This window comes from Lemur catta, chromosome 12 (genome assembly GCF_020740605.2).
Source record: "Lemur catta isolate mLemCat1 chromosome 12, mLemCat1.pri, whole genome shotgun sequence".
In the NCBI taxonomy this organism is placed as follows: Eukaryota; Metazoa; Chordata; class Mammalia; order Primates; family Lemuridae; genus Lemur; species Lemur catta.
The window spans coordinates 29,925,994-29,951,314 of NC_059139.1; the positions used below are offsets into that span (position 1 = coordinate 29,925,994).

Sequence of the window (25,321 nt, forward strand, 5' to 3'; positions counted from 1 at the left end):
CTCACTTGGTACAGCTTTGTTAGGAAGTTGCAGCATGGGTGCCTCTGTTTGAGAAACATGCCACTGAAACACCAATGGCTGCAGGAGGCTCTCAGGTACCCCTTTCCCCCCAGAGATAGATGCTACAGTACCTGATCAATGATTTATTGGAATATAAAAATCGACCAGCCATTTGAAAAGCATTGAGCTAATTGTGGCTTCTGTTGTAGTCCATGTATTTTGTAATTTATCTCAGAGTACAGAACTGACATAGTTGAGAGGGAGAACATTTAATTCAGTGAATTTTCCCCTCCCATTTTTTTCTTAACTCCAAAAGTCAAGGGCCTGTGACTTCTTAAATAATTGATTGTATTGTCCTGTGCCTTCCATTGTTCATGGCTGATTAGTTCAGATGGGTGGAGTACAGCTGCAGTAGCCTGTACTAATATCGGAATGAGATCAATTAATATGCTGTGGCTGATTCTGTCTCCCTTTTTTGTAACTCCTCAGATGTTTTTTGAACACAGTTGTGTCTTATTTAGCAAGAAAAGGTGAGTAAATTCATAGAAATGCTTTCTCATTAGTGGAAAAATAGTTCTTACTGGTTGGTAAGAAATCATGCCTTTGTATGCAAAATGTAATGATTAAAAAAACTGCTAAAGCCATTAAGCTTTTTCTGTCTTCCTTTTACAGGAAGATACTCTATTCTTCTTTATATATTTTTTGTTCTCTGGATATCTATAACATGCTCAAAAATTTTGTAGCTTTGTTGTAATGTTAAGAAACATGACTAAGTAGATGAATCAAATTTTATTTTTCATTCCCAAGCTGTTTTCTTTTTTGTGTCAATTAAAATATGTTACAGTTTTCTTAGCGAATGTTTCATTATAATATTTGAAGGATGAGGGACAGCTGGATTGAACAGTTCTTAAGAAAGATTTTGGGATTATCAGAATCTGCTTTAAAATTATATTTGTTTTATTCTGCCTTTAATTTCTAATTAATGTCACTGCCACTGAAAACTGGAGCTCTATAGTTTAGGAACGAGTTTTCAAATTTTACAATAAGCCAAATGTATTACTCGTATTAAAAGACGTGGTACAGACTTTGTGTGTTTTCCAAATCCCTCTAGCCCTGGGCACATAGCTGTAATACATTTGTCTAGCAGTTAGGTCAGATGAGGCACCTGAGTTTTCCAGGCAATGGAATGTGGATGGAAATATGGTATGCTGTTACTTGGCTTGCCCTGTGAAATCCTTCTCCATGAAGCCCATGTTCTGTGTCCTGTACGTTGTGATTGCATGCAGAGGAAGATGAAGCCTTAGCAGATGGACACAGCATTCAGTAAGCCTGGGGCCCTCAATGACTGTGTGGAGCAGAATCTTGTCCCGTTTCTCCATGTACTGTGATACGAATGAGAAGTCAGCCTCTATTGTGTTAAGATCCTGAGATCTGGGTTTATTGTAGTATTTTCCTATCCTCGTATAAGAATTGATATTATGATAAAAAGTATGTGCTTCTCTGACCCATTAGGACCATGGAATCCCGCTGTGTGCTCTAGAGGACCTGGAAATGGGATTTGGTGAATACAGAGTGCTGTCTCTGGCAGAGATGTTTTGTCAAAATTTCTATATGTGGATGATGTGTGCTTAAAATTAAGAGTCTATGCATTTGATATTATCCTAGCTCTTTCCCATCCCTGCAGTGTTGTATACTCACCAGGAATGTTTGAGACAGTCCAGAATCGAGAAGGCATTTTGGTTCATTCCAAATTATGAATATTGCTGCGGCAGATAATTAACTTCAGTAATTGTATTGTTTTATAGTCAGCTTACTGGAATGATAGGTAATGCAGCTTGGCAGCAGTGAAGTTATCAGATGCCATTTGAAATAATTTACTAATTAAAGATAAGAGTTATTAATTCTTGTCCAGCGTTTTCATTTAATGAATGTTAAAGTGTATTCTTGCTCCTTAAATATGATAATAGCTTTTCCTTCACATGCAAATATTAGCAGTAAGCCTTTCCTTTGAGAATCAACTCTTTTCCCTAAGAGTTGATTCTCAAAGGAAAAGAATTTTTAGCTTATTGCTAATGAATGATAAATTAAATTTTTTTTAATCATTTGGTTCTTTGCAAGTCTGATGTTTTAGGAAACTCCCTCCAATGTCCGGGAGTGAATTCTTGCCTTTCCTTTCTTAGGAAACAATGGAAATGTATTAAATGTCTCCCAAGTGTTTAATTCAGTGTATTATCTGCTAGGAATAGGTTATTCTCTCTGTTTCTGGATCAAACAGTTGCCTTGACTTTGGTGATGATGATGATGATGTTAATCACAATATTAATATGGCTGATTGTCTGGATATCAAAGATCAGAAGAAGCCTTTCTTTTCTAAAAGAAATGGCTGTTTTTTTCTCGACTGATTCATATTTCATTTAGGTAGGTTTCCTTCTGGATCAATATTAGATTCATGTGCTAATTTGTCACTTTCTAACTGTGTGATATCAGATAAACCTCTTAACCTCTCTTTGCTTTCTTATTCATTAATACCCATAAAATGAACAGTTAGGAAGCCCTTTAAGCTTTCTAATAGTGTAATTCATTGAATTTATGATTTACCCTTGGTGGGTAGTTAGTTCCTTTGCCATTGATGTCAGTAACCCCACAGTTAGAGGAAATAATAAGTTCTTGAAGGGATTTAGAAAGAAAACTAAAAGAGAAAACTATATGAGAAAATAAAGGAAGCAAAAAAAAAATCAGACATCTGTGAGGAATATTTTCAGATTTTCCCCAAACAGGTTTATTTCTATTCCTTATTACCTTAAAAAAAAATCTTTTGGGAGGAATGGGGGAAATTTTTACAAAGTTTTTTACTTAGTAAAGCTTTAAATTTTTGAGGCACTGAAATATTTCCTAAAATTTATTTATGAGAAATTGAGTTTTCCTTTTAAATTTTAACTAGAGAATTTGAAATCCTTCAGAAGAAATTATTCTCTTCGGGCAAACATCCATCTGTACAATGACATGCCTATAAATATTCTTCAGGACCAACTGTAGAAATTCTTGAAAATATGATTGTCTATTCACATTACATGCTTTTCCCTTCTGCTTTTGGAACAAACAAATATAGCTCAGTGAAATTATATTGTATGTGTGAAAATTGATTCTTTACTTTTACCTACCTCATTAAGCATGCAAATTGCTAACTTTTCAGTAGATGCATTTAAAATAAATTATAGCTAATCAAATGTGTTGCTTTATTTCCTTTTAAATGACACAGCAAAGGAAAAAAAGTCAGTTTGGTTATTCTTTACTGCAAACAGAAGTTGATTGGTTCAGAAAAAAATTGCAGCTACATGAATTGATGTGTAGATGAATAAGAATCACAATTTATCTGTCAGAAATGTATACTTATGACAACATGAAACAAGGTGTTTATTTTCTCTTCTGCCATCTCTGTACAGTTTATCCTTGTATTAATGGAAAATATTGCAATTATATTTCTTTTTGGTAAAAGCAATACTGTTACAATTTTGACTATATTATGATACTCTTTAATATAATTTATTTAATATTTTCATTTTTATAATTGTACTTTAATGTCTTTTAACTTTTTGATGTAGTAGTTTAATAATTTATTTTAATTAGAAATAATTTATTGTAATTTAGTAAAATAAATTTAATTATTTTTCATAAACCATTTTACATAATGTTTGTGTATGTGAGTATTAGCTAGTGTCCAATGCTGGCTAATGTCTAAAATAAGAAAACCAATCAGTGAATTATTTATCTAATTATACTTTTAGCAAGATACTTTCACATAGGTTCACAGGTACAAATAAAAATCTTATATTTGAATCCTTACTGCTAATTTGGGAGAGTATTGGCTAAATATTGCTCCCTAACATGAGTGCATATTCAGTCAGGGCATGTCTGTGAAATTCAAACATAATTTCATATATTTACTGCTAATATGCCTGTTAATTAAAGCAAAATTAGTGGATTAAGTAATGTAAGTTAAAAGGTAATTTATTAATGTACTAATTGTTTTTTTCCCATGGTTGACATTTTATATTGTTTATACAGTACACAATGCTTGTGCTAAGACAAGTGTCTTTACTTAAATTGCAATAACAGTAGACCTGCTAGATCTTAAGATAGTCTTTCTAAAATATAATCAGTATGTTCTTCTCTGTTGGTTTTTGTGTTTCAAAATGGCACTGGTAATGTTGGCATTATCAGTTTGTAAGCAATACTGCTTAGCTGGTATACAAAGTTAGTTTTTCTTATTTTGTGCACATGCAAGATTCCCTTCAAATCATGACTATAGAAGCGTTCTTCAGAGCCTGAGCTGTTTATGGTTATGCCACCTACTCCTATGGTATTGTGATGCCTCATTTTTGAAAGCTGACAATTTGATTGCTTTATGTGTGGTTATTCCACAGCTCTGCCACATTGCTACAAGTTGTCCCCCTCCCAATCTTTTAAAAAAATTCTTTTACTTAGCTGTGTGTCAGACAGACTTGGGTTTGAAGCTTCACTTTAATTCGTTTAGTAGCACAGGGACTTTGGGAATATTTTTAAACTTGTAAGTCTCTGTTTGCTTGACTATACATCAATAGTAGTGAATTTATGGTGCTTTATTAAATGACAAAATTAAGTGCTGTGTACATAAAAGGTGTTGCGTAAAAATCTATCAAATAAAGAAGGTATGTGTAATCTGTTTCATTAGCTGCTTTTCAAGGTTAGTTTTTTTCCTACTTTATAAATATGTTTTTAGTGTTAGGACTACCTCAGATATGATCTCAAACTCTGAGAGTGGAAGCTGCTTTTTCTTAATGTTTAACCACATTGATCAGTGACACTAACTGCTGTAAAGCGTATTGTATATTGCCAAAGATGTCTCAGTTAAAAAAATCCCCTGGGAACAAAGCTCCATTTAATAAAGTTGGCATGAACACAGGGGTGATTGAGAAAATTCCCTCACTCCAGTGTGGGAAAACCCACAAGGGAGCTGTTTTGCACACCGATCTCATGTGGACTTGCTGGCTCTTGAATATTCCCCGAGAAGGGTGGAACCACCAGCAGTTGTGCAGGGTGGTGATATGCAAGTACAAAAGGCACTGCCCAGGACTTGTCAACTGTGGATCATCTCTGTCCCCATGTTGTAGACCATCTGCTTGCCCAAAAGGCAAGACTCCTTTATTTGAAAGGGTGGGTGGACATACTGCGGAGAGATTTTGCATCTTAGAATATCCTTCTGTTTCCTATATTAATCTTTTTGTGGAAATAACCAAAAGAGTGTGTTGTTAGAAACTACTCTCTCATTTAAGGGCAAGCTAATTCCATGCTATATGGTAAGGATGACACATATAGTCATAAATCAAAACCATCTGAGATTTCTCTGGGCCTTTTTGAAGCTTGTGAGAAAAACACAGGCAATTCCTTTGTATTGGTGTTTTGTGAGTGATACTGGCATAGCTCTGATAATAGTTTTGAGTTATCATTTTATCCTTAGCTTTCTGTCTATCAGCAGGGCTATAGTATTTTTATGACTCCCTCCACCCCTCTTTTTTAGATGAACGTTTGAGATACTTCCTTGTACCAAGAACTGCAGGCACATTTAGACACGTTGTGAGTCAGACCTGGTTCTGGCGAGCCAAATACTCCCTTCTGCTGCTGGAGTGTGCCCAGTCCCCACGTATGCTCCTGCCTCCCACCCGGGCTTGGCTTCCTTTGGAAGAGATGGACACTGAGCCACTCAAACTTAGTTCCTCTTTTCAGTTCTTATTCTTTATTTAGGTACTGTGTCACTGCTTTGATCTGTATTTTGGCCAAGGTAGATGTGGACTGTATTTTTAAAACATTAAAATACTTCAGGTAATGTACACTACTTGTAGGCTTGTTTTCAGCTAATTTCAACAAAATACGTGAAGGCCAGTTGTATAGTCTGTACCTTCCACTGTGCCAGGGGCTACAGGGACGTAGAGGAATAAAATATATCTCTGTCCACAGGGAGGTTTAGATTCTATGTTTAATTTGGAACTTATATAAGGATAAAATGAAAATTTTGAAGGATGAGGTTGGTGCATTTAAATTCTTCAATCCAGCCAGGTGCCGTGGCTCATGCCTATAATCCCAGCACTTTGGGAGGCCAAGGCGGAAGACTTGCTTGAGGCCAGGAGTTCGAGACCAGTGGTCTCTATGAAAAATAAAAAAATTAGCCAGGTGTGGTGGCACACATCTGTAGTCCCAACTACTCAGCAGGCTGAGCAAGAGGATTGCTTGAGGTTGTAGTGAGCTATGATGACACCACTACACTCTAGTCTGGGCAACGGAGCTGAGACCCGTTTAAAAAAAAAAAAAAATTCCCCCAATCCTCTTCTTTTTTCCTTCTACTCATTTTTTGCCTTATCATCTCTTCCTCCAGAAAACTTTGCCTGCACCCTTTGACAAGTTATGTGCCCCTATTTTATGCCCTGATACATGGTAGTCTTCCTTCAGAGCATTTATCACAACCATAATTTTCATTTATTTGGGTGATATTTTAATTGTGTTTTCCCTTCCCATATAAGAAACTTCCTGAATTCAGGGTCTCTCTGTATTTTTATTTACCAGCTGTGTTGGCACAGAATGGGTCTTCCATAATCATGTACTCCATAACGGTTGAATGAATGTATGAGTTCCAACTGTTAATGACTGGTGAGAGTTAATCATTGAATTCAGATTTTTATTACTTCTTTTCACTTTAAATGTGAATATCGGTTTCTCTCAAGGGCTTCGTAGTTGACATATTTATAAAACCTCTCGTGTGCTTTTAAAAGTTCTCTTTTGTTGTATGGTATTTTAGTCATAATGAGATAATCACTTTGGCTTCCCTAGAGTCGTATGTTTGTGATGGCTGGAAGTATTAGGATGGAGCATATTTGAGAAGGAAGGTCTTGGCATTGGAGCTGGGCAGACGTGGACACTGCCAGTATAGATTAGTTCTGTGTCATTTTTCTAGGTAAAAGTAAATTACAGCTTAAGCATTTCCTTTCAATTCTGATGAACATTTCTAAGCAATTATTCTGTTTCCTCTATGAAATGACAACATTCAGTTAAGAGGTTTCATTGATATTTGTAGATTTATTTATTTATTTATTTGTTTTTTATTTATTGAGACAGAGTCTCCTTCGGTCACCCAGGCTGCAGTGCAATCATAGTTCACTGCAACCTTGGACTCCTGGGCTCATGAAATCCTCCTGCCTCAGCCTCCTCAGTAGCAGGGATTCCACACCTGGCTTTCTTTATTTGTAATTTTAGATCAAGTAGGGATAGGTGATGAATTGATGCTATTGCAGTTAGACTGACTTGAATTTATCTGTGACTCAGTTCATAAAAATGATTCTGTTGATCTTAACATTTTGAGTTTTGAGAACTTTTGATATTTTCATATGGTCTTTTAAAATTGACATTGTTCTCATATTCTTTTTCCTCTGTGAAATTCTGAGTGCAATTTAATTGATGTTTATATAAACTTCACCTTTGCAGCTTATCTATCAATCTATCATGTTGGGCTGTTGTTTCCACAGGAATCACACTTTCAAAATTAAGGTCCCACAGTGTCCTCAGTTCCCAAACAACTACACTTTTTTTTTTTCATTTTAGCACCCAAATGAATTATGAGTAAGTTATTCCTCTCCTGGACTTAGTTACCATTCTTTTCCTGAGACTACTTGATATAAAAATACTTCTGAAACAGAAAGCAAAACTAATATTTTAATATTGAAAATAATTTAATGTCATGGAAGTTAAATATTTTTGAGTTGATGGCTTCTCCATCAAAGTTTAAAATGTTGCATAACTTATAAAATATGATTTTGACATCACTCTTAAAATTAAATTTTATATTAAATATTTTAGAGTTTTTTCTTATTTTATATTGGAGATACATACATGTTAACTTTGAAAAATAGTAATCTGATGAGACAAATCAAAGATATTCACTTGATGTAGAAAAAGGCAACTTAGCTCGTTTTTATTGGAAATGGCTGAGAGTTGAACACTTTTTCCATAAATTTATTTAAATATGTGACAACTTTATAATCCAGTCTTATGGAACACATTAATGTACAGTTATTGAAAATTGATGCCAATTCTAAAGTGAAAATTTCATTTACTTAAAATTAGGCAAATTTTTGCTGTCATACTGCTTTGGCAACTGTTATCTAAATAAAAATCGTTTCAGCAGGTTCATCTCCTTGTTACTAGGGATGCTATTTGGGTAACTAATCTATTTGCAAAGTTAATGTTAAATAGCGTTAGACATGTCTCCTTTCACAAAAGTTGTTTTGCTAAGGAAACAATATACTGGGGAAAAAACCAACTTTTTCCTTCACATTTTGCTGTTAATACATTTCATAATTGGTATAAATTGATTGATTTCTGACTTAGAGCATGAGTTACTAAATATACTATACATAGTTAAACAATTGCAGAAATGATAAAATGTAATGCAGAGTATCTGGAGACTTAAGTTTTGGACCAAGTACTGTATAACTGGGGCAAATTGATAGACCTATCTGGGCCTTAATTTTCTTGCTTGTAAAATGAGAGGAAAAGATAGATGGTCCATTTTATAACAATAATTTTATGAGTGTTATGGGAGTAAATTTTATTTTTCCTTGCAGTTGGGAAAGCTTACTCTTTTTGAATTATTTCTTTTCAGTTAGGTATGAATATCTCCTGCAGGCATCTTCCATCCATCTCTTCCAGATTAGCTGTCTCCAATGCTTTTCCTCCTCTTTCTTACTGATAAATCTGGACTCCTTCCTGACACTGATGACAACTTCAGTATCCTTCTTGTCACCTTGCAGACATTAAACATAAAGATACTCATTGGTTTTAAAAAGGACAAAAGTATACAGCAGGACTATGAAGCTTGTCTTGAAACCCTTCCTGTCTTATACTAAATATCCATTACCTGAGCAGAATTTATTTTAGAATGCAGAATGAGAGAAAAAAGGAGCTAGATGCATTTGAGAATGAAAGTATTGTCAAGTAAACATTTAAATACTTCCATAAAGAAAGCACATACAGAAATATGTTAACTAAGGTATTGAGTATTTTTGCTGTGTACTACTAATTAGTGTGAGCACCTGGTATATTTCTTCTTCTAAAATTGAAATAGGTTTTTTTTTAAAAAAACCATTGAAATTTAGAGTCCTCAGTACAGATTATAGGAAGATTTTAACTGTTTTTTCTAAGTTTTATGAATATTTTTCTTCATTAGTCTGTGCAATTTTATAAATGTCAAACTGATTTTTATTTCTTGAAAAAGTTGATGTGACACAACTTAGTCTATGTGCTGGTTATTTTCCAGTACTTTAGTTGATGAAATATTTATTCAAAGCCAAAAACCATTGAGATATTTTTGGTATATTTTTTAGTGATTTCCTTTGAAAATTATTTTGTACTTTTAGAATATGAGTAAGTTCTTTTGTTAATAATGATCAAAAGTAAAGTTTAATGGGTGAAGAAATTACTGCATAAACTTAGGCATGTTAATTAAAAGACATGGAAGTAATCTGTAAGGGAAGGTTACCAAATGGGGTTTGGATCACATGGGGCAAAACTTTACTCTGTTGACTGTATGTTCAAAAATATTTTGAGCGAGAAATACTAGATCTTGTAAAAAAGTAATCAGAAGTTTCTTGCTACAGAAAAGCTCAGTGTGAAAAATCACAAGAGGCAGAGTGACTTAGAGGAAAATGTCAGGAAACCTGGCTCTAATACTGGCTCCACATGGAATTGAATGAGTCTGTTTAAATTTATGTTTGTTCATCTGTAAAATGAAGGGTGTGCACTGGGTCATTTCTGACTTCTGTTCCAACCTAACACTCTGTGAAATTGAGATCATATATACATTTTCTTTTCCATTTCCACAACCTTTTATCCTTTGGTTGGCCTTTAGAGAGTAAAATGAAAACAAAAGTCTCTCCATTTTGAATTTCTGTTTTGAATTGAGCTCTCTTGTGCTCTTCTGTCCAAAAGAATGAGTATGTTGGTCTGTTAGACTTGAGTCAAATGAAAATGTAAAATAGGTAATTCATAACAGTGTGCATTTGCTTGTATAGGTCTAGCTCATCTAAATCTGGGAAGTTTGGTAGAGTTCTTAAATTTATTTATATGCTAAAGAAGAAAGATGTGCTTGTTCTACTCTGAATAAAGGGTCACTAGACAGCTTTTTGTTATTTCTATTGTAAAGATATATTCATCTTAATCTTAGTATGATGGGAAATGTTCATTATCACCTCCTGATATTTTTCATTTCTTTGGACACAGTCATTGGGAATGCATAAGGTATAGGACTCAATGCTTAAGTATATATTTATAGATTTCTTACTATACTCAGTTATGCATTTGCTTAATTACAGAATTTGGCCTCATGAGTTATCCTTTTAGATATTAAGATATAGTTTGGATACAATTTCTTATCCAGAATTTCTGAATCCATAAAGCTCTGAAAATTGAAACAAAATTATTTTATAAGTTTGGCCCAAATACAGTTAGTGGCAAACTGATCTGAACTGACATAAGATTATATATAGTTTGCTGTAAGCCAGGTAGTGAGAACATTCATGCATCTCCCTATGGATATATTATTGTATTTAATGACAAAGTTTCTCACTGGGGGTTTTGTGCACTCTATTATCTTCCTTAAAATATGAAAAATTCTGAATTTTGAAAAACATCTGGCCACGAGGGTTTCAGATCAGAGACTAATGATAATCAGATAAGGGATCAGATAATGAGGATCTTCATTGTCATTAATTTTCCCAAAGGATTAGTGTGTGAGAGTGAGAACATTGTTTTTTTTACTCATTATTGCTGGCAGTAGCAATATAATGCAATAAAGAAACAATAATTTATCTATTGCTTCTAAAAAAAGTTTGAGTTGTAATTAGAATCTGGAAAAATGAATATATACAATATGGGGGAGAACCTTAACAAACATAAAATGTGATAGTATTATCTGTAGAAAGTAGTGCACATTATTTGTAATTTTTAAATCCAGTTTTCTGTTTAGGTTATAAATGCAAAAATATTTTGTAGAGATTTGCTAGAAATGGTTAAAAGAAATTCTGAATAGAAATAGTAGATATGCAGACTGATATTTGCATAAAAACTAATTAAAGCACTACTTTGGAAACATTCGGTATTTCATTGAGTAATTTGGCTTTGAGAACAAAGTAGCACAAGTTGATATTTTAATGATAAATGCAAATGACATACAATAGCATTGACTCAGCGGATTGTATCTTTTTTTGTTCTTAACTATAGAAAATGAAACTGAACAGTTTTCACATAACAGTACTTTTTAATTTCTGGTCTGTGGTCATAGATGAATGATTCAAAATGGGTGAAAAACTTGCTCCTGATATAACAGATGGAGTCTATTGGAGTCTTTAATGGGCAACTTGACTTTTAAAAAAAGAACTGAACACTCGAATTGTTAGCACTAATAGTTTTTGAAAAATAATTTTTTTCGCTTAAAAATATATTTTTCATATTTTAAAATTCTTGATGAAGTCTTTTTGAAGCTCTTAAAAGATTTTTGGATTGATCGACTTTAATATGTTTGTTTTATAAGAAGTCAGTTTTTGAAAGATTATATTAAACTATAGATAGCAGTATTTATATCTATAGTATACTTTCAACTAAACTATACTTAGAGACAGAAATAATCGTTGTTGAATAATTTAGAAAATGGCTCATCAATTGACTCACAAGTTCACAATTTGTTTTATCCCAAAGGACAATTTGTTAACATCCATGGCAGAATCTCATGTTTTTCTTATCCTTTTCTATCTCTTATCACTTGAAACTTCATTTTAATACACAGTATGATTACTTATTTTCCTACCATGTCAGATTCCCTATATACAGTTTCCTACACATCTGGTTCCCCCATTCATCTTTTCCTTAAATCTGTAGTACTTACGAATTTCTGGTGTGTTCTCAAATACTATACACTTCCCTCCAAAGCCTTCCTTAAGTGGCCTTTTCTTATGTAGAACATTTCCTTACTTTCCTCCTACTCTGAACAGGAACTAACTACTTTACTAAAAAGGAAGGTAAGTTTAGGTAGCACACTTTGTTATGAAAAATACTTTCAGGAGCATTCAGAAGATCTTAATGGAGCCTGTGATTTAATGGTATGAAATATAAACATGTTAAAAAGAATCATAAAAAAACTTTTAACATTGAGCTCCATCTTCCTTTTTTATGGAGGTTTTATCTCAGATCCCATCTGGACTTTTATCTTCTTGTCAGTTGGTATATGTGAAATCTGTAATATTTTATCAAGGATCTCTTTTGAAGATAGGGGATGGGGATTGGAAAATCTCATGAAGGAAATTTTTTTCCCTTCCCTTCACGGTTCACTTGAGCTTTTAAGAAAAAGGGGAAAAAGAGAAGGAAAGATTTGTGTGATGGTGCAGAAATTATATCCAGTTCTTCATTTGCTTTGAGCTGTCATTGGCCAATTAAAGTCCTGATAATCATATGTATTCCTTCATGATAACAAAGGGCAGTATGTAGGCAAATGGTTTGCTCAAAACCAGGTATTTATTTCAAACAAATTAATTTGTCAGTAATATATTTACTGTGAGGTAAAATTACTCTCCTTTCCTATTTCATAAACTGGATCATTCTCATCTAGTAATATAGTTCTTATTGTTAAAACTGTATAATTCTCATCTAAACTGCAGATGTCACCAGGATAGCTAATATATATTTTCTACCTCAGATTGATTGATCAAGTAAATACAGTTAGTGCTCTCTCACTCTCTGTCTGCTTTTCTCTGCATTCTGTAGCCTGAGAAATTTCTTTGTTGACTTATCTGGAGCTAGAGGTATATTTATTTTTAGAAATACAGAAGTGACTTTTCATGGGTGTTAGAGTTTTCCGTTTTTTTTTTTTTTTTTTTTTTTTTTTTTTAGTGAATTCATAGTGCCAAAACCAAGGATGCCAAGATATGGATTTACTTTTTAAACATGCGTTGCTTAGAAAGGGAAGCTGAGACAGTGTGCTATTTATGAACACCTTAAAATTCAAACCATAACAAACTAGATTAAAATATGCAGAATCAAGTGTTAAACCTATATTCTAGAGTCTCAATATTATTAGTATCACTATAATATATTACTATAATAGAAATTCATTGTGAACAAAAGAGTATGTAGTAACTGGAAGAACATTTTTATAAGCCAGATTGATGCTTGCTTCTCTCGTGTGGTAGTATTGTACTATAGTAGGATTGTGGTGTACATTTGTTTGGCTCTTGGGTAGCTACCCAAACAGAATGTTTTCTGTAATTTATTTTAAACATACTTGTGTGGCCTATAAATATTGACATTTCAGGACTTTAAAGTGCCCTTTGCTGTTTGTTCAGATTTTATAATCAATGTTGCAAATATCAAGTGTAATATTTTCATGATTTTGGGCATGTTGAATTATAGATGCATGCACTTGGACCCTCTACACGTAATGTATAAACAATGTGACTTCTTTGTTCTCATTTCACATTATACAGTACAATCAAATTCCATTACAATGATTTTGTTTCATGCAGGCACATTATAGGCCAGATCATATTCCTTAAAATATTATGTATCTTAAAAATCTGTTCCTATGAGTGAAAGACAAGTGTTATTTATCTCTTCTAAAATCAGACTTAGAAAGAAACTTAAAGTAATTGGATTTAGGTTATCCTTGATAAGACATAAAATACTTTTTCTTCTCCCAATTTTTGAGAGTCATTCAGTATACATGGCAAGGGAACTGCACATATATTTTGAAGACCTCTTTGGGTACAACTGGCATATATATGGAACATTGAGACACAACAGTGAATAAGATACATAGAGAAATTAGATCTAGTCAGGGAAGGAAACATGAGTCTGATATTCATCCAAATTACAACTATGAAAACTTTAAGGAGGGTTTAGTGTAGGGCCCTACGAAAGTGTTTAGTAAGGGGACTTAACTTTGTGTGGGTCAGGTTGGACAGCATGGGGTAGAAGCTGGGAGAGAGGGCTTAAGAGTGTAAAAAAGTAAACTAATACTTGAAGGATGAGTAAGGATCAAGCCAGGAGATCTAGGGAAGTTTTCCCCATTTTATTAATGAATATACTCTTGGTTGAACTATGGAATACATTTTTTTGAACTGAATCTAGTGTGTTTCTTTTTATAAATATATTTGATTACTACTAATAAAGTTTATTCCCCCCAAATTAGAAAGGAAGGCAAACACCATCAATAATAACAACAATCAATTAACCAAGAAACCTTCCCCTTGAAAGCATACCAGGCAAAAAAAAAGCTCTATACAATTACAACTCCATACAGAGAGTGACTTGTGTCACATTGATATATATCCTTAGACACTTCGCTGTGCATCTGTATGCATTTGTTTACATATTGTTCCTTACAGAAATGGGGCTATAGCCTCAATAGATTAGTTGTACATCCCTTTTAATGGTTGCACCATCTTTGTACTGGATGTACCATTATTGAAGCAATCTCTGTTTGTGAACATTTTAGTTATCTCTACTTTCAAAACTCAGAAATATTTTAAGCCAAGTCTAATGTATTTGTAACATTGACTTGATCAGTTTAGCACCTAAATTAATCTGAAATAAGGAGACATTCACTTAGGGATTTCAGAACTTCTTTGCTTATATTTGCATATGAAATATGGTTCAAATGAGAATTGGAGGTATAGATATTTAACTTACTGAGATATGCTTCAGCAGATAGAATTCATTTATAATGCCATGAATAAGAATCACTTGCATTATTATCAGTTTTCTACAACTTATGCCCACCATTCCAGTGGAAAAATACCCAAGATCTTTGTTGCCGATTTTTAAAGTTTTTGCAGTTTTTTCTTAGAGTCTCCTTCCTGCCATCATAAATAATTTCTAAAGGTAATTCCTCATCAAAAAAAAAATAGCTATAACTAGAGTGTTAATTAGTCCTATAGGCCTCCTGGAATTTGCAAATCTAGAACTCCGAACTACTGGGCAACTATTGAGCAAGGTGACAGAACGAACTGTTCTGAAATTTTCATAAGAAATCTTGGATTGGGTTTTTAAAAGCCTCTATTATTTTGCTTCTCTGAGGCTAGAAAACCAAAACCAAGAAACTCTCTCCACCAGATTTCACCTCCAGTACCTATATAGTGGTGTGAATTTCTGTTAGGTTGAGGCTCCCAGAATTTGCTAAGGCTCCTGTCTTGCCAGAAAGTGACCTTCCTCCCCACCTGTAAGTCTGGGAACCTGTCAGTCAGCTAGGTATTGGGCCAGTTTTCTTGGGAGAAGTTTGTAGGTATTAATTCCATATATAAAGTCATTGCTTGTTTCTTAATAGTCGCTTGTCATTTCTGATTACATGAAATCATTTTCAAATATGATACTCTAGGAATAGCCTTGGTTACAGAATCAATTTATCTAATAATAACACTGGTAGAAAGGGAGGACACATTCTTATTGAATCTATGACAATAACTATTTTGCCATGAAAAGTAATAACTCATTAGAAGTTTCTGAATTCTGGAGGCATCAGTGAGAATCAGATGCTATTTTAAAATGTTTCATTTTAGTTTATACAAGCAATGCCCACAAAATTGAGAGTTAATTATAGCTTAAAAAGAAAGAAAGATAAAGGTCTTCTTCATATATCTGTTAGAAAATAGAATATTAAAACAGCGTCAACAGCAAATAGCCACAATGAATGTCCCTGATCAGTTGATTTAATCTTATGTTATTCTTGTTTCATTGGATCTTGGGTCTGCCTTCTGCTTCTACAAGAAAATCTACACGATAGAAAATCTACATGTCAGTTTTGGACATACATATATTCAGAGTTGATGTTGTAATTGTCACTGTCCTGTTAAACTGCCACCTTTCCTTTGGTAAAACCATACACATACGTATGTTAGATTTTTGTAACTTGGAGGCTTTTAGTTACGTATTTGTTGGCTTAAGAATAAATTGCATTTGCTAATTAAATACTAATCAATTAACTTTGTGGTCAAAATATGTCAAATTTAGGCCCTGTATCCTTGTTTTCAAGTTATTGTCCTTTCCACATTAACCTTGTGATAACAAAATATTTTTCAAAACCTTAATTAATAATGAAAGATGAATTGATTTTAGTAAGCACTTAGAAATACTATTCTAGAATCTATAAGTATTACCATTCCGTAATTTAATTACTGTCCTCCCAAAAGGCTGTAGTCCAAAAAGAAAACAAAAACAGGAAAAGCAGTGGATAGAACTATGATTTTCCAAATCCAATTATACATATGTATAGCATTTTAACAAAATAATGAATCAGTGCCTATGTAACCACTAGGGGAAAAATGTTAATTCATAGAGAAAATGACCTTATTTTTGGCAAAAAGAAAAATAATAAAACTTGTGTTCTTGTACTTTTTTCTTATGTAATGTGTGTCTAATTTATTACAATTGTTTTTAGATCATAAATTCTGTAAAATTTATGAATATTACTTGAAAAACCAAATAAATCACTAGTATGTATTCTCTATGTCAAAATAATTAGGCAAAAATCATAAAATTAAATCAAGGCTATATGTTTACATTGAGTTTTTAATGTAAATAGCTTGTAGATGTTTACATTAAAATATCTCAGGCACTTCAATAGGTCTGCATAAAATTAGGGTGATTTCTGTTGAAAGAAACAAAAATATTTCATATTGGCTGAAACAATAAAAGGAAAGTTATTTGTTCATGTAGTAAAACTTTTATTGATAATGAGATTTTGGTTTAGTTTGATCAGGGCTCTGCCTCTGTCTCTGAAATTTTCTAAGCTTTACCCGTTTCTGTGTCAGGCACATTCTTAGACCTGCTTCCTCATGGGTACGAGTAGGCTACCAGGGGAAACTAGGGCTTTATGCTTCCTCCTTCACATCCAGGAGGAGCGAGAGACTTCTGAGCAACCACTGATTGGACAGGTAACTGTGGGTCAGATCATGAAAGTCTTGGCAGACATGGAAGTTAGAATTTTATTCTGTAGAATTCATAGCTGTGTTTTGGAAACAGTGTCCAGAGTTCACCTTCATCAGAATCAATGTGTGATGTGCTTTTTAGAAAGGCAAATATTCAGGTCCCCCCTGAACTCTACTAAATCACAATTTCCCTGCCTCAGAGTATGGCCAAGGGACTTGTGCCCTGATATGGTGAAGTGGTAGGTAGACCTGTAGTTCCTAACAGCAGTGCTACTATAATTTGTCCCTAATTTTCTTTTTTTGGCATTTAATTTGCTAAGTTGAAAATTATTGTAAAGAAGGCTATGAGTTTCATTTTGTAAAAGTTGGATTTAATTTGCTTATGAAATGATCCTGTTAAAAATGCAAAAAAAAGAAAGTGCATCTTTGATTTGGAGGCACAGCGTTGTTTGAGTCTTCTGCTTGTGTTGGTAGGAGACTGTCATGGATGTGGTTGAGATTATTCATGGTGAAAAAATAGAGCAGTAAGCATGGCTTGGAAAGCATTGGAATATGAAAACTCAACTTGAAATATGAAAATGGGACAAGTCAAGGGATTAAAGAATTCATTTAAGAAAAGAACTAGGGGGAGAAAAGGCCAGTGGCTACCTGAAAAAGCAGAATTCTGGTGGAAGAGTAGGAGTGGAAGCCCGATTATAATGTGGATTATAATGTGGGTGGGTTGAAAGAAAGGGTTAGGTTATTCTTTGTAAAAACTTGACTTTAAAATGAAGAGAAGTAGAATGATAATTAGAAGGAGTTATGGTGTAAATGGAGAGTTTAAACATTACTAGCTTTTTTCTTATTACACAATACACCATTATTTTAAAGGTTGAAACAATGCAAATACGTGCAAAGAAAATTTACTTTCATCCAATAGCCAAGAGGGAACAACTGTTAAAATTTGTCATTTTTAAAGACATGTTTCTATCAGTGTATGTATCCGTGTATATTTGTAGTAGATGTATTTATTCATGTTCATGGAAATATGTTTCAGCTGTTCAAATTAATATTTACCTTAATGCATCAAAAACACTTATCTCTTTCACTAAGTATTCTTCTATCTCATTATTTTTTCACAGTTGCCTAGTATTATTATATAGTGTCTATATAATAGTTCATATAACCCTATTATTTTGGCAGTTTAGCTTTTTTTAAAACTCATTTTTAAATTTAAAATAGTACTACCATTAATATCTTTGTGGCTAAATTTTTTCCAACATAATTGTATATTTTTGATAGGTTTCAAATTGTGGAATTGTTAGATTAAATTAACAGAACAAAGTCCCAAATGGAGTGTGGGTTTATGAGTTTTATACAGCAAGTAGGTGGATTAGTCTTCAATAAAAGGACAGACAATTCCTCCTCCGGGTGCAAGGAGAGAGCTTGTAGGTGGTGGGTGGTGGGAGACAGAATTGAGGAACTGCTGTGGGGGAATAGTCATATGATAATTTCTCTTAATGTGGGAAGAAAATATTTTGATGATAGTGAAAGGGCAGGTTATTATAGGGTGTTGGAAAGTTGTGAATACTTGAAAAAGCAATGAGAAGTAAAAGCAAAGGGGTTCCATGAGGGATGGTTTCTGGGGTTACTGAGGAAAATCGTTACTAAGTGGTATTGAGGACCATTTGTCTGTAGGGCACCAGGCCCCTAGGTTTCACTGTCCCTTCCAGCAGCATTGGAGGTGAAAATGCCAAATATGACTTCAGCTATAGTTTGGAGCTGGTAGGATCAGGTAGGTAAGCTGCATGGGCAAGGTAGGAGCTGCACAGTGAAGGAGTTGCAGACGCTGTGGAGAAGCAGACTGGTATTTACAGTCACAGAAAGATGTAGATGAAGCTTGGAGGGACCGGTAAAGACACTCAGAATGCATGGTTTGTGGATGTCGGAGAGCCGAAATAAAGCAGTGAGAACTGGAAAATGATAAAATTGTGGTTAGAAAGTGGAACACGGAGGCCGGGTGCGGTGGCTCATGCCTGTAATCCTAGCACTCTGGGAGGCCGAGGTGGGTGGATCGCTCGAGATCAGGAGTTCGAGACTAGCCTGAGCAAGAGCGAGACCCCGTCTCTACTAAAAATAGAAAGAAATTATCTGGCCAACTAAAAATATATATAGAAAAAATTAGCTGGGCATGGTGGTGCATGCCTGTAGTCCCAGCTACTCGGGAGGCTGAGGCAGGAGGATCGCTTAAGCCCAGGAGTCTGAGGTTGCTGTGAGCTAGGCTGACGCCACGGCACCACTGTAGCCTGGGCAACAAAGTGAGACTCTGTCTCAAAAAAAAAAAAAAAAAAAAAAAAGAAAGTGTAACATGGGGGTTTTGAGATTTTAAAAGGGGAAGAATTCACTCGAAGTCAAAGTCCAAGGTTAGCCATTTGATTTGGTGAGCTAAAGGTAAAAGAAACAAGGCCATGAAACTATGTGCAACTTAACATAGTCCATATGGATACATGGGTGATGAGAGGATTTTTTATTAAAGAGGAAAAGAGTGCTCTGGAAATCCCTAATCCTGGATAAATGATAAAAAGATTTTAGCTCATAATGGTGAAGAATGAGGGTGCTGTAGCTGGTTGAACTGGACAATTTGAAAATGTCTTTGGAAGATGGACATGAAGGCGAATGTTTTGGGAATTGAATGGCACCAAAGTATAATAGCAAATGTGAGCTTCTAGCGTGCTCCAGATCACCTGCTAGCTTGAGATAGTAGAGTTGGGTCTGGAGGTGGAATGGGACAGTATCTCTTTCACCCTCCAGTACAAAAGAATGAGGGAGATAGAATTGTAAGTGTTGGAGTGAATTTTCCTTTGGAAAACTCCTGTGTGTCTGGGGGTAAGGTGTGGGGATTACGTAGTCTCAGATATCATCTGCTGACTTGCAAGTGAACAAAGAAAATTCAGATCTGTATTCATAAGCCTCTCAGCTAGGGTGGAGGACTGATTGTCATTAGCTGCAATATTTTGTTAGTTTCTGCATTTTGCTTTTTCTAAGGTAAATTCTGGAAGTCTGATCTGAGAGAAATAAGAGATGTGAGGGTGTAGTTTATTGGAGAAATTGTTTTAAATTTAAGAGGGGAAGGTAAAAAGGTATTGCACAATAAAATGTTGGTTTTTTGCTTGCTCCGTCAAAATTTCTGGGTGTAATTGAAAAAAGTATGAGCTCAGGATCCAGGAGTTTTGCGTTACAGATGGGACTCAGAACATTTTGGGGCCCAGCTGTAAAATACAGATATTGAGTCAGTGTACCCAGAAAGGTCTTCTAAGTCTAAAGCTCTTTCATCTTCATTTCTAAGTTCCAATCTTTATTATGTAAAAACTACCATCTTCTACTCTTAAAAGAATTTTCTTTAATCTATGAACTTGGGCGCTAAAGCTAAATTCTGTTTATTCTTCGCTCTTTGCAGACAATTCAGAAAGAAAAAAGTGGTAATGGAATGAGTAGTAAGTTTAGATTAAAGAAGGACCCCATGAATAATTTCAATTATAGGTGTAAACAAATATACAAACTAAATACAAAATTAGGTAGATATTGAACCCCTAAGGGCTGCTTTAGGAACTCCTTTAGCAGCTGTTGGCTATGGAAGGATGTCTCTGGTTGGACCAGACGCTTTTAGAGGAGTAAGAGGTGAAAGTAACCATTTTGTTTGAAAATTATTGAGATGTAATAGAAATAATTTATAGATTCTAGTTTCAAGCTTGTGATTTTCAGAACCTTGCACTGTGCTATTCATATTGTATATACCAAACACATATTTGATTGACCTGAGTTTCTATGGCAAAGCACCTTGATGTAATTCTTCGTCATTTAGCGCGTTCCAAAATTCTAAAGGCATTTTTTCTTTCTGAATAGGAATTCAGAGCTTATTCCAGATTTTTCTTTCTTTTCATGTTCACCGTCTTTCATTTTCTCTTGTCCACAATATTTTTTGCCTGCTTTATGCTATGTATTATGTATAGCACATACTACCCATACTTTTAAATCTACTAAAGCTTTGCTCTCTGCACTTTTTTTTTTTGGCACAGCCTATTAGATCCTTTAGCTTAATCATCCATGTCTGCCTGTACTAGACTGTTTCCCTTAGAACTCTGTAAGCCACAAAGTGAAACTGATTAGGATTTTACAGTCCTGGTGATTTTCCTTCTGGTATACTACCAAAAAAAAAAAAATGCTGTAGCACAAGGAGCTGATGAATCATTTTGCAGGGCTTGTGTTTTCTATTTTCTATTTGAAAAATTAGGTATGATCATGAGTGTAGGAATGTCTCCTCATATCATGAGGACAATAATAAAATCATCAGTGTTAGCTTTGGTCTCCAGTAAATATAACATGTAGTATTTTTTAGCCAATTGATTTCCCCAGAAAACATTGATTCATGTAAAATTTCACTTTTGTGAAGTTTAATTGCTTGTGCTGGAAGCTGACTAAAATGACTCAGCACCTGCTGCTATGTGTCTGGATTGTCCTGGGGTCCTTACACCTGTTAAGTCATTAAATCATCACAGCAGGCTCATAAGGTAGGTATGGATTCTTCCATTTTACTGAAAGGAGACTGAGTGTATTTAACTGCTTTTTCTTATGCCAGCCAGCTAGTAAGCCTCAAAGCTGGGATTTTGCTTGTTTGTCTAACTCACTCTACACCAGGCTCTCTAACTGGAGGTGGACAAAGGAATGAATTAAGGCCTCATTTTGGATTTAGACACTGATTTGGATAAAAAATGAAGCCAACTGCTGTTGGTTGAGATGATAGGCTGCGGGGAATTAATTCAGCTTAGTCTGAGTATAATCTCTGGCAAGGGTCCAGGCTACTGTCACATAATACTGCCAGATCAGAAAGGGTGCCTTGATTATCAGTTTTATTTCTACATAGTACAGTTCCACTGTATGAGAATGAATCATGGGAAAATAAATCCATATGGGGTCATAGTGTATATTTCCCACAGTTTGTTTGAGACACCATTGCCATGGATATTTTATCTTCCAATGCTTGGCATTTGATTCATGGCCATGATTCCCAAAGCTGGGCTCTTGGCTGGGATCCAACATCTGCCATTTGTTCCTTCCTTCTCATTCCTGTTACATACTTTCCCACTGATATTTGCTCATATTTTACTACTATGATAGGTTTTTAATCTGATCTTTTCTTCAGTCTATCCTAAATATTGCCTAGTAAGTTTTTCAAAATACTAATTCTGCTTTAAAGTACTATTATGCTTCATACAGTATGATTGCATTTATTTGTCATTCTTGAAATGACAGAATTACAGAGAGAGGAGAACTGATTAGTGGCTGCTTGGGCTTAGGGATGTTGGGTGAAGGGAGATGGGTTTGACTCTAAAGGCTAGCCTGAAGGACATCTTTGAGTGATATAATAGTTCTGTATCTTGATTTGTGGTAGAGGGTATGTGATGCATGTATGATAAAATGACATAGAACTATACACAAACTTTTCACTAATGTCAATTTCCTGGTTTTGGTATTAATATTTAGTAGACATAATATGTAAGTACTGGAGGAAACTGGGTGATATCTTCAGACTTCTTTGTATACAATCTTTGCAACTTCATGTAAATCAATATTTATTTAAAAAGTAAAAAGTAAAAAAAATACTATTGTGCTCTAGCATCTTCAATTCCTTTGTCTGTCATATTCATCATGTTTCATATTCTCTGTTTCCCTCTGAATTTATCATCCAAAGGTATCTCTCCTGATGTTTTTCCTATTTAGATCTTATTTGGTCTTAACACAATGTTTGGCTTATACCAGCTTACCAAAAATGCTTCTTGAATTAAAAATTGAACAGTTAAATATGCTTTATGAAAGAACAGCATCAGTATGTGGTCTTACTAACCTTCCTTCTTTCCTGCCCATCTACTCATTCAGTTTTTCTTGTCTGTGCCTCATCTTTTCCTAGGACTAAGTAGCATGCAAGGGATTTGTCTGGTGGAGTCTTGGGAACTTGAGCTTGCCTGGGAGGGTTGCATTGCCTTATGGCCATAGTAGCAAAGCCCTAAGTCCAGTCACAAATTCTAAAAAGCAGAAGGACTTAAAACTTAATGTCATTAAGGTAAGATGAGCCAGGAAATCCAGGGTATGAACTATGATAAACCATGTCATCCACTCAATCAAATTTATTGAGATTTATATTATAGCTCAGCATATGGGATATCTTAGTATTCTATGGTTATAGTGCTCTATGAAAATAGGTTTCAGATTTTCCAGTGTCTTTAATGGTTTTTTTTTTTTTGTCTAGTTCTGTTAATTACTCAAACTGTGATTGTAGAGTTTTCTGTTTTCCCCTGTAATTCTGTCAGGTTTTGCTTTATATATTTTGAAGCTTTTTTATTAGGTCCATACACATTTATGATTGTTGTGCTTTCTTCCTGATGAACTGACCCTTTTTGTTAGTATGCAAGATCTCTTTATGTCTCTGTCTTCAGTCTTTTTATGCTTACTGTTTGCATGGTGTATCTTTTCCATCCTTTACTTTAAATCTTTGTATCTTTATATTTAATGTGAATCTCTTAAAGATAACCTGGAGAGTTGGGTCTTGCTTTCTTTTGTCTATTATGGTCATCTTTTCCTTTTGTTCAGTGAGTCTTGTCCATTAACATTTAATGCAGTTATTGATAACGGTTGGATTTTGGTTCCATTTTCTTTTTTTTTTTTTCTATTCTTTCTGTTTTTGTTCCTCTGTTACTCCTTTCCTGCCTTCTGTTGGGCTAAATGTTCCAAAATGTTTTTTAGAATTCCATTTTAATTTATCTACTGGCTTTTCTAGTGATTTGTGTGTGTGTGTGTGCATCTGCATGTGTGCTTGCTCTAGGGATTGCAATATATTTCCTTAACTTTTCTTCGAGTTATTATTTAGGGTTAATATCATATTTCACATAATATATAAGGACTTGCAACCATTTTACCCTGCCCTATCATTATGCTATAATCATATGTATTACATTTACCTATGTTTTAAATCCCACAATGAAGTGTTATAATTTTTACTTTAAACAGTCATATGTATTTTAGAAACATTAAGGAAATATAGTGTTTTATATATACCCTTTCTGGTGTTCTTCATTCCTTTTGAATATTTGACTTTCTTTCTGATGTCATTCAACCAGGAGAACTTTGTTTAGGATTTCTTATGCTGCAGATCTCTAGGAGCAAATTTTCACAATTTCCTTTTGTCTGAAAATTTCTTTATTTTGCCGTCATTTTTGATGGATGTATGGACTGGATATAAAATTCTGGGTTGGTATTTGTCTCTCCTCAAAAAGTCAAGATTGATTCTTATCATCATTTCCTTGTATGTAATGTGTCATTTTTGTTGCTGACTTATTTTAAAATTTTTTCTTATATTTGGTTTTCAGCAGTTTGACTATGCATCACTGAGTGTAATTTTCTTTGTACTAACTTATTCTATGTCAGGTTTTCTGAGTTTCTTCAGTATGCACACCTATGTCTTCTACCAAGTTGGGAAATTTTCAGTTATTTTCTCAATTATTTTCTGCATTATGCTCGCTGTCTTCAGCCTTCTAAAACTCTGATTATACAAATATTTACTCTTTTGCTAATGCCCTAGAAGTCCCTAATAGTCTGTTTTTGTTTCTCTCTTCTTCAGATTGGGTTTGCCTTTACATCCTTGAGATTACTTGTATAATTACTGTTCTGATGTCATAGTGGGTAATCACAACACATGGGTCATCTTTCCTTTAGAAAATAGGTTACATTTTCCTATTTGTGCATACAGTAAGTAATTTTGGATTGTATTGGATTCACTTTGTGAATTATGCTTTGCATAAACTCTGTCTTCTGTATGTTCTTTCGAAGAGAAGTGATTTTTTTTTTGTCTTAACAGGCAGATAATTTGGCTGAACTTAAACAAAATTTTGACTTTTCTGTGGCAGGTGGCAGCTCCACTGATCCTGTCAAATAGCTACTATTGAATGTGTGCTATGTGTCATGCATTAAAATAGGTGACTATGCTACAAATACAGACTCTAACCTCAAGAGACTTGCAATCTAGTTGTTAGAGATAGAAAAGTGAACAAATAAGCATGTTAAATTTTCATATAAGTACAAAATGTAAATTAAAAAATTATTTTTGGGACACCTCAATCCTTCTGAAAGTAAAAGGCAGTTTATTTTACATATATATGGTGGTGATGAACGATTGGCTGATGAACAATAACTATTATACTTTCATTATATTTTTTTAAATCTTGTAAAAAAGGATAATTTTCAAAAGCACATTGTATTGTGGGGAAGCAATATTAAAGAAATAAATGTTTATA

The 25,321-nt window shown here is 34.2% G+C and overlaps 1 protein-coding gene across 3 annotated transcripts in view; it reads left to right on the plus strand.

Moving 5' to 3' along the window:
* PARP8 (poly(ADP-ribose) polymerase family member 8) overlaps positions 1-25,321 on the plus strand; it is a 150,902-nt gene that overhangs the window by 53,506 nt on the left and 72,075 nt on the right. The gene's annotated exons all lie outside the window — the stretch shown is intronic.